This window comes from Trichomycterus rosablanca, chromosome 3 (genome assembly GCF_030014385.1).
Source record: "Trichomycterus rosablanca isolate fTriRos1 chromosome 3, fTriRos1.hap1, whole genome shotgun sequence".
Classification (NCBI taxonomy): Eukaryota; Metazoa; Chordata; class Actinopteri; order Siluriformes; family Trichomycteridae; genus Trichomycterus; species Trichomycterus rosablanca.
This window is the reverse complement of record NC_085990.1, coordinates 3,730,001-3,740,359: the sequence shown is the minus strand read 5'-3', so window position 1 is coordinate 3,740,359 and position 10,359 is coordinate 3,730,001. Positions and strand designations below refer to the sequence as shown.

Sequence of the window (10,359 nt, the reverse complement as noted above, 5' to 3'; positions counted from 1 at the left end):
AACCCTCAATTGCTTAGACTGCATACTGTCACAACTGTAAGTTGCTTTGGATAAAAGCATCTGCTTAATGCTGAAAATGTAAAACATGACGTTAAAATCCTAATAAATAAATAAACCTGTAGTGTATTTAGGCAAATGCGATAGAAATAGATGAAAAAGGTGACCCAATTTACCTGAATTCTTTTAAAATGATTTTAAAAAAAGCTGCGACTTTATTTTAATAACACAAAACAAGAACTAATTGATTATTGTCATGTTTATAATCTGTCGGCGGATGAATACAATATGCTCAGGCATGATCTCTCAAGTCCTTCCTATTTCACCTTAACCCTCGCCTACAGTCTCTGCGTTTCTGCTGGAGTCCCGCCCTCGTGACGTGATTGGCTGAAGCCGGTCTAATGTGGCCTCCTATTGGCCGGCTAGGTGTCAATCATAACGCAGTGGCAGTCATGGTAGATAGGACACCTTGTACAGTGTATTATTTGGCTGAGCAGGCTAGCTAAACTAATATCCCGACACCAAAACCCAAGCGGAGCGGGGTTCAGGGATTCACTCTGGCTTTGCTTTGGTTTCACTCGTTTGCTGAACGTTTTTATTTGTATTTGCGTCCCTGCGGGTGTCTCCGGGGTTTAGGAAATCTCTTCGCTACCTTACAGATGTGGATACAGTAGCTACTCTAGGTAAGTGACTTTCTAGCCTGTCAGAGGAGCTAGCGAAGGAATCGATTAGCTTAGCTTCCTTCGCTGGCTGTGTTTACATTTTGAGGAGAATATTCACCCGCGGCTGACTGGTTAATATTTAACGTGATTTAAGGGTTCGTGAAAAGTCAACCCGTGTCTTCGAAATGCTCGGAATTCCAGTTCTGTCGTGATGAAAATGAGTCCAAAATGGAGGACTAGCCGTAGCTAATGTAACTCGCTCTCCAGCTTGTGTCGGCATCGCATATCGCCCGCTGTCAAGGAGAGCCGACCAGACACACGAGTCCTGTTCAGATCCCTTAAACACACCGAGCCCTGAAATAAGACGTGTTGTGTTTAGGTTTCAGGTTGATCAGATCGGACTGAGTCGTGTTGTCTTTTCGTGTGCGCAACAGTGGCGACCGTCCAATTCGGCTCAACCTGTCAACGGTAAATCCAGCCACCTATAGTGCATATATTTATAATACATGCTGACCTTACATGAGGTTTATGTTTACAGAATTACATTTAGTAGTGAGCAGTTAGGGTGGCTGTAGCCTAGTGGTTAAGGTACTGGATTAGTAATCAGAAGGTTGGCGGTTCAAGCCCCATTACTGCCAGGTTGCTGCTGTTGGACCCTTGAGCAAGGCCCTTAACCCTCAATTTGCATTTAGCGGACGCTTTTATCCAAAGCGACTTACACAATGAGCCGAACACGATGAGCAATTGAGGGTTAAGGGCCTTGCTCAGGGACCCAATAGTGGCAACTGTTGTAGTGGTGGTGGCTGGGCTTGAGTACCTTAACCACTAGGCTACAGCCGCCCTAACTGCTCACTACTAAATGTAATTCTGTAAACATAAACCTCGTGTGGGGTCAGAATGTATTATAAATATATGCACTATAGGTGGCTGGATTAACCGTTGACAGGTTGAGCCGAATTGGACGACCTGAAACCTAAAAAGTGCACACAATGCTTCTTATTTCAGGGCTCGGTGTGTTTAAGGGATCCACCGAGCTATCGCTGCCCTATCACTCAATTGCTTAGATTGTATACTGTCAACTGTGATTGCCGTAAATGTAAATGACATTTATTTGCTCTGAGACCATCGCTACAAATTGTTTATTGTTTATTTATTTATTAGGGTTTTACCGTCATGTTTTACACAGCTCGCAAGTTTAATACCAAACACATGTCATGTCATGTCATGGACAATTTTGTATTTCCTATTCATTTTGTATCGCTCGCACGTCTTTGGACTGTGGGAGGAAACCGGAGCTCCCGCAGGAAACCCGCACGGACACGCGGAGAACATGCAAACTTTACACCGATCGAACCCAGGACCTTCTTGCCGTGAGGCGACAGTGCTACCCACTGAGACATCCTGCCATCCTAATTGATTATTGAGAGAAAATATACTCACATGCATCAAGGTAGAAGCATCAGAGGTGTTAAAACTGGAACCGGATTGCTTTTTAAACAACAGTCCACGCAGTCCTGATACCGATTGTTTGTGTTTTGTCCTGTGTACTCATACCAACCTGGGTGCACCTTATCCGTCTATCTAGGGTGGCTCAGTGGGTAGCGCTAAAGGTCCTGGGTTCGATCCCCAGGTGGGGCGGTCCGGGTCCTTTCTGTGTGGAGTTTGCATGTTCTCCCCATGTCTGCGTGGGTTTCCTCTCCTCCGGGAGCTCCGGTTTCCTCCCACAGTCCAAAGACATGCAAATGAGTAACTACGGTTTCTGTCTTGAATGTAACTAAAGTGTAAAACATGACGTTAAAATCCTAATAGATAAATAAACAAACAAACCTACGCAGTCCTGTGTCAGTAAGACACTTAATGTTACGCAATACCGTTTATGTTTTGTCCTGTTCACTCAGACTAACCTGGATGCACCTTATCCGTCTACCTAATCTAGACCTGTTCTTATACTGTACATACTGTCTAATAGTTTCTCTTAATGACCTGGGGGAAATGCTGAGTGTTCAGCATGAGTGCACTCTGTCTCCATAATTACCACCTATTCAGATCTGCATTAGTACAAATATTTATAATACTGTACATTTTGACCTCATACAGGTTTTTAGTTTTGATAATTACATTTAGTAGTGATCAATTGCACGTGTGTGCTCTGATAGCATTGCTACAAATTGTAATCAAGACAAATCATACACACATGCATCCAGGTACTAGCAGCGAAGGTGTTAAAACTGAAAGATTTAATTTATAGTAAGTTTTTTTTAAATCAGCAGTCCACTCTGAAACTGACAATCCCACGCAGTCCCGTGTCAGTAAGACACTTAATGTTACGCAATACAGATTGTTTGTGTTTTGTCGTGTTCACTCAGACCAACCTGGGTGCACCTTATCCGTCTATCTGATCTAGACCTGTTTTTATACCTACTGTCTAATAGTCTCTATTAACGACCTAAGGGGAAATGCTGAGTGTTCAGCATGAGTGCACTCTGTCTCCATAATTGCGTTTGTTATTACTGCCCCCTCCCACCTCCCTCTGAAATGAATGCCTTGTCTGAGGCGGTAATACTGAAACAACTTGAACCCACATGCGTTTTTGTTGTGGTTTGTAAAGATGCCTTCTTCGTCATGAATGGCTTCAATTTTCAACGCCGGCCACCAAAACCCAAATCTATGTCAGGTGTTCGTGCAGTCTGTTGATGCAAGGCGTGATTCGCAGCGTGGCGGCGCGTGGCAGAAGCTGAGATGCTGAACACAGCTTATAGATCAGGCCATGTTCAGTGTCCTTGGCTGCATGCAGGCTGGCCTTTGATGGTAGGGCTGGGCGATATGGATCAAATAATAATATCTCGATATTTTTAGCTGAACGGCGATATACGATATATATCTCGATATTTTTTATTTATTATTGGACTTTATACATTATTTTACATCACCGTCGCCACAACATTAACATTTACATTAATATATATATATATTTCCCCTTTTTCTTCCCCTTTTAGCGCATTCAATTGTTCAATTTGCGTCGTGCTTCCTCTCTGTCTATGCCGAACGCCGCCCTGACCGAGGAGATCGAAGCTAACCCGTATCCCCTCCGAAACATGAGCAGCAGCCAGATGCATTTTTGCCACCCACACATTTATGAGTTTGGCGCCACCTAGCGTCGCATGCGGAGAGACACACCCTAAGGGCGCTCTTCCTCATCTCCTGTGCAGGCGCCTCTAATCAGCCGGCAGAGGTCGTAATCGCATTCTGACAGAGAGAGACCCACATCCACTTAGCCAGTCAGCTTCGATACGAGGTACTCAGAATCCAGCCCTGGTTGCAGCGTGTCTTTTTTACCGCTGCGCCACCTGAGCGGCATTAATATATTTTTTTACGGTATAGAACTTAATTCTGTAATACAGGCAGAACTAATCGTACACGTCACTGTGTCACTATTACAACATTTAATGCATTTTAATCCGCCTTCTGCTTCATGCACTTTATTATTATTTAACAGCTTTATTTGTCGTTTAATTGCTGTTTGCTCCGTGTTTACTGCAGAGTTAGTTCGTGCAATTTTGTTAATTTTTGGATGTTTATTGGCTGAGAACAAGAAATACTATAATACGAGATAAATAAATAAATGATGTGTCGGGTGATCATCCAGTATAAACTAACACGACCACGTACAACATCCAGTACAGAAATCACTCCCCATAATGTTAGTTTTTTACAGATAGAGCAGTACCGTTTTTCAATATTGGGTTTTGAAATGAAGATGCCCATTTTTCTTGTTTTTCAAACGCAACATACTCTATATCGATATAAACCATATTGTCTTATCTTATATCCCGTATGAAAATATATCAATATTTCTTTAAATCTCGATATATCGCCCAGCCTATTTGATGGTGTGCACTCGTGTTGGGTTGTATCTGACCACTTCAGTGTGCCTGTTTAATGGATAGACAAATAAACATGCGATTACATGTCTAAGCATCGGTCGGTACCCGCATCCTCTCTGTTACTTGTGCTGATTCTTTGCGAGCTTGTTTTGTATAACTTCAGAGGTGTGATTGCAGCATGTGAATCATCACCACACATTTCGAGCATCAGGCGAGGCTCACACAGCTAAAGTCATCCAAATCTGCTTTTTTCACCACATATATGACACATATGTGTCATTCCGACCATGTGAACGGCGACAATGGTATAGAATCTGGAACACTAATTTCAATCTGGGCCACTTTTATGTGTGGTACTGAAATCCATTCAGGAGCAATGTGACCTTGGTCTGAACAGCTTGATTGGAATTCATGTGGCTTTTTTTATGTCGACCCCGTGTTCTCACTGCCTGTGTGAGCTCTGGGAGCTCTGGTTTCCTCCCACAGTACAAAGACAACTGGAGATATAAAATTGCCCCTGATGGTGTTTGACACTGAACTTGAACGAATGAATCGTGTGTAACCTGTAACTACCTGTTCTAACATGACTACACTACACAGAATAGAACACACAGGTCTGGTGCACTTGCTACATAGAATGCAAGCGTCTAACGAGGTCAAGTCAAGTCAAATTTATTTGTATAGCGCTTTTTACACTGGACATAGTCTCAAAGCAACTTTACAGGATCCAGGACCAACAGACCTAAAACCCCTGTTGAGCGAGCAGGAAAAACTCCCTTAGAATTACAGGAAGAAACCTTGAGAGGAACCAGACTCAGCAGGGATCATGACAAGGGTCATGTAATGTTACTTTCTTACATTTGACATTCACCTGTAATGTAATCTGGCAGTGGTGTGGCTAGAACCAGCAACTTTTTGATTACTAGAAAAACCCATTAGTACCGTAACCACTGAGCCACCACTTACCCAAATGCACTTATTTAGCTCTTATACTCTCATTATTAAGTAAATAAACGGTATTACACAGTGAAGTTTGTTCCAAAAGCTGAAGAAGTATGCATAGTCTCAGCCGGATGGTCTGAGCATGCAGGTCAGTTCAGAAGCACATCCTTTAGTTTACTCACAGACACGTAAACACAAATACTCAAGTGTTATCAGGTCTATTGAACCATTCAATCTGGGTTCAAATTTTAGTGCTGCTATCGGCTGGTCGGGCATCTACATAGGCATGATTGTCTTTGGGTTAGATTGGTGCCCTGTCCAGGGTATTTTCTGCCTCGCGTCCAGCGTTTCACAGTGGAAATCGACCTGCTGTAACCTTTTAGTTTACTCGTAGACACGTGCATAAAATGACAAAACCGTTGAGAAACATTTGGACGTGACTTGGATGGTGGGTGATATCGCCCAGGATCATCACAGGAACTGTACAGGTTACGATATAGCGCTGGTTGGCTGTTTGAGGTGGAATATATTGGATGTTGTTTATGATCTTGTTTGTTTGGAAGCCTGTTTATGTGTTAAATCTTACTTTCCTGTGTCATGCTTTGCCAAGTCGGACTCAAAGGCACGTCGACATAAACAAGCACTAATAATCTGTTCCAGTTAATAGGCCAGTAAAATTTGTGTATTTAAATAAAACCAGTTAACAGAACAGTGCTAATGGTCTGTAGACAGAGCGGTATAATGAGCAGTGTAATACCGGAGTGGTAGTTGCTTATAAGCTCAGTAGTAGACTAGTAATCACTAGGTTTGCGGTTCAAGTCTTTCCAACTTGCCACTGTTGGGCTCCTGAGCAAGGCCCTTAACTCTTAATCGCTTGAATTGTATTTAGTCATAATTTGAAAGTCGTTTTGGATAAAAGCGTCTGCTAAGTGCTGCACATATAAATAATAGAGACAAATCTCCATCAGTAGACACATTTCATCTACCAGAAAGTATCAGTTGGTCAGCCCTAGCTACATTTACATGTTCGGTACAAGGCTCGCAAGAAAACCCGAACCTGATCTCGCTGTGGTGAAATCGTTCCACTGGATGGTCAAATGTAACTAAAGATCCGCCAAAACAGCTTTGCCATGAATGATTTGCTACTGAAATAAAGTCCGGGTCCTTTCTGTGCGCAGTTTGCATGTTCTCCACATGTCTGCGTCGGGTTCTTCCCACAGTCCAAAAACATGCAGTCAGGTTAATTGGAGACACTGAATTACCCTATAGGCGAATGTGTGTGTGTGTGTGCCCTGCGATGGACTGGCGCCCCGTATAGGGTGTCACTGTGTGCCTTGCGCCCATTGAAAATGCTGCGATAGGCTTCCAGCACAAACCCCTGTGACCCTAACTGGATAAGCGGTTAAGAAAGTGAGTGAGTGAAGTAAGCTTGACGTCGCCATGGGCTTAGAGACTGCTGTCCACAAAAAAGCTATTAAAACATAGAAGATTACAAGGAAGTTTGTGTTCTCTGTATTTCGCCACAGAGATAAAAACATTTTTGTATATTCCTGGTATGTAAATTTTAGACTTCACTGTGTACCTGTTTTACATCTTCACATGTTCACACAGATGAAGTGTGTCAGGTAACATCGGACACATTCAGAATCGTGAGGTTTCACTTGGGCTAAATGTGATCTGATTTAGATCCAGTCAGTATTTGAAGGTAAAAGTGGGAATACAGATAATAATAATAATAATAATACATTTTATTTATATAGCGCTTTTCAAGATACTCAAAGACGCTTTACATAAGACAAATAATCAAAACAAATACGTACATACACCATACAAATCATAGTACAAAATCAAAATAGTACATCAACATCAAGAATAATTAAGATAAAAACAAAGAGAGCAGCATAAGACAGTTCATTAAAAATTAGCTAAATTATGAGAGAGAACAACAAATATAGAACAATTTCTTAAAATTAGACAGAAACAGGACAGATTCACATGCAATCAGGAAACTGAAAACTTTACAAGTTTTAGGATCTAGGACTTCACATTTCTGTCGTGATCTAAGTATAAAAACTATTAAAAAGAATAGCAAAAATAAAAGCATTTATTTCGTGTTGTTACAAGTTAAATGCCACTCTGAATAGATGAGTTTTGAGAAGTGACTTGAATTTGGACAGGTCAGGACAATTGATCATTTATTAACTCATTATTTTAAATAATTCTTTTTCTTTTAATCTTTACCACTGAGAACTCGAAAACAAGCTGAAACGTGGACTCACCCGACCACAGCACAGTTCTGTTTGTTTACCTATGATAAGCTTGGGCTTCGAAAACTCATTTGCATTTTTGTCTAGAATTGACATTAGAGTTCCAGATTGCATTTCCTGATTCAGTGGTCGACTGTGTTAGGTGTCAGTGGTAACAATCCATGTAACAATCACAATGGCATGATGGTTTCAAATGCAATGCCATCTGAGGGCTCAGAGTTCACACACATTCAGCAGTTGTGGCTTTGCCGTACACTGAATGAAATGTCTCTGTATACTTTATTATTTATTATTATCTGTAATGCGTTGAGAAATGTTTTTTTTTAACTGATTGGCACAAAGTGGTGAACCATGACCATGATGCTTGGACGAACCGTCGGTGAATCCTCCTTTTTACCCAGTCATGATACTTTAAAGCATTTTAAATATTCTATAAATGTTTTATTATTAGGGATGCATCAATACCATTTTTTCCCAACCGAGTACAGGTACGAGTGCATGTATTTTTGTACTTGCCGATACCTATTTAGAATACCGTTTTTTTTTTTTAAACAAAAACACACGTGAGAAGTGACGAGGGGTTTAATGATACCACGTCCAAAAATGCACGTCAACAAGTAGCGAGCGATCAAAGTGTTTGTGCGCTGATGTGATGAAATCATGGAGGAAAAATAAATGAATCCGAGTGGATTTGGCAACACGAGCAGCATGGATCGTTCTGTAGTGAGTTGGAGGTTAATAAATATTTTTGCAATGTTGGTGTTTTGTAGAGAACGATCAGGTCAGAAATACTGTAAAACGTGTGTGTGTGTGTGCTGATGTATTCTGATATAAACTATATTATCCCCCCTGTCCCACCTGTTTACACTCCTCTCCTGCGTTTCCCCTCACACCGTATCCTGCCTTCTTTGGCTGTTCGACAAGTCACTCGTTCCCAGTCGCACATCTCAGATCAGATATCTGACGTGCAAGAAAACTCGATCCGGTCGCCGAGCGCCGGCAAAAGTCGTGTAGTGTGAACCAGGCATAACGCAGCAACGTGCACTAGGCTCACGGTATCGGATGGTTAGTATCGGAGCCTCGTTTGCGAGTACAAGTTAATGAGCGCGGTATCGGACAAATACCCGATACCAGTATCGGTACTCATGCTCTAATTATTATTATTATTATTATTATTGTGCCCCTGTCCCAACTTGTTGTAATTGCTGCAAGAATGAAATTCTAAATTTGTTTATATTTACAAAATAAAATTAGTTGGTCAGGCAAAACAATGAATTCCTGTTTTGCATTAAAATTTGCCTGGATCACAAACAGAAAGAAAAGAATGTTCCATTATCCTAGTAATGTTATGTCTTTGGACTATTGTTCACTCTTGACTCTTGATCTACTAGACATTTAATAAGTACTAAACCTCAGTATTTAGAGTGAAAAATAGTCCAGTTTTGTGAATCAAAAGCACAACTTGGTAGCTCATCACACTTATGATTTTTGCTCGGCGGCCGGTCGGCGCTAGATTTGGCGGCTCGGGAGCAACTCGGCGCTCGCTCGGCGATCGAAACTCGACTCTCGATCGCTATGTGTGAACTACTCAACAACTCGATCCGAGCGGCTCAGAGAGATTTGTAGCTCGTCAAATATCTGGATCTGAGTCGCACAACTGGCAATGAGTGCTGTGTCGACCAGCCAATGAGAACGCAGGATACGGTGTGAGGGGAAACGCAGGGGAGGAGTGTGAAAAGGTGGTACAGGGGCTTAATATAGTTTATATCAGAATACATCGGCACACACACAAGTTTTACAGTATTTCTGACCTGATCGTTCTCTACAAAACACCCACGCTGCATTGCAAAAAATATTTATTAACAATCCAAGCTGGTCACGGAGCCAAATCCACTCAGATTCATTTATTTTTTTCTACTTGATTTTACGCTGCACATCAGCGCACAAACTTTGATCGCTCGCTACTGGTATCATTAAACCCCTGTAAGTTGGTGAAGATTCACTGCTGCGTGCCGTAACCGCTGAACAAAGCCTGAGCATCGGTACTGCTTGTGATGTTTAATTGAGACCGCTGTTTTTTAGCAAGCGCAAAATCTTCTTCATCATCTCCCTGAGCTTTTAATTGAGCCATTATGAGCCGATCCAAAGGTTAACTATCAATTAAAAGAATAGGCTGAGGGTTGGGGGGGGGGGGGCAGAGCTAAGTACACTGCAGTGTGGAAGAGAAGGATGGCACTCTGATTATCTGTTTTTTAATATGTATTACAGTTGGAGAGGTTGAGTTTAGTAGTAGTAATGGAAGTGTATGACCTGCATGGAGAGATCTGGAAATAGTTTAACATGCTTGTCTACATTGTATTTGTTTTTTTTTCATATTTAATTTCATTTTATTAACTGCTTTATCCTGATCAGGGTTGTGTTCCATTGGCAAACACTGTAGACAGGGTGCCAATCCATCGCAGGGCTTCATGCCCCAATTCGTGTCTGTGTACAGACATGATCGGCGGTGTCTGAGGGAGAGCGGTCCGAAAGGATTCCTCATTACTGCTGGAATTACAGCGTCTGCTGGCTGTTTGATGGCGTCTGCACAGAGGCGGGAGATAATGC

The 10,359-nt window shown here is 41.9% G+C and overlaps 1 protein-coding gene across 5 annotated transcripts in view; it reads left to right on the top strand.

The window, feature by feature from the left end:
* The first annotated feature begins 481 nt into the window (after positions 1-481).
* mef2d (myocyte enhancer factor 2d) overlaps positions 482-10,359 on the top strand; it is a 106,583-nt gene continuing 96,705 nt past the window's right edge. For all 5 annotated transcript variants that reach the window (XM_062992465.1, XM_062992462.1, XM_062992464.1 and 2 more), the window contains exon 1: positions 482-680. The gene's annotated coding sequence lies outside the window, so the exon portion shown is untranslated. The remainder of the gene's footprint in view (positions 681-10,359) is intronic.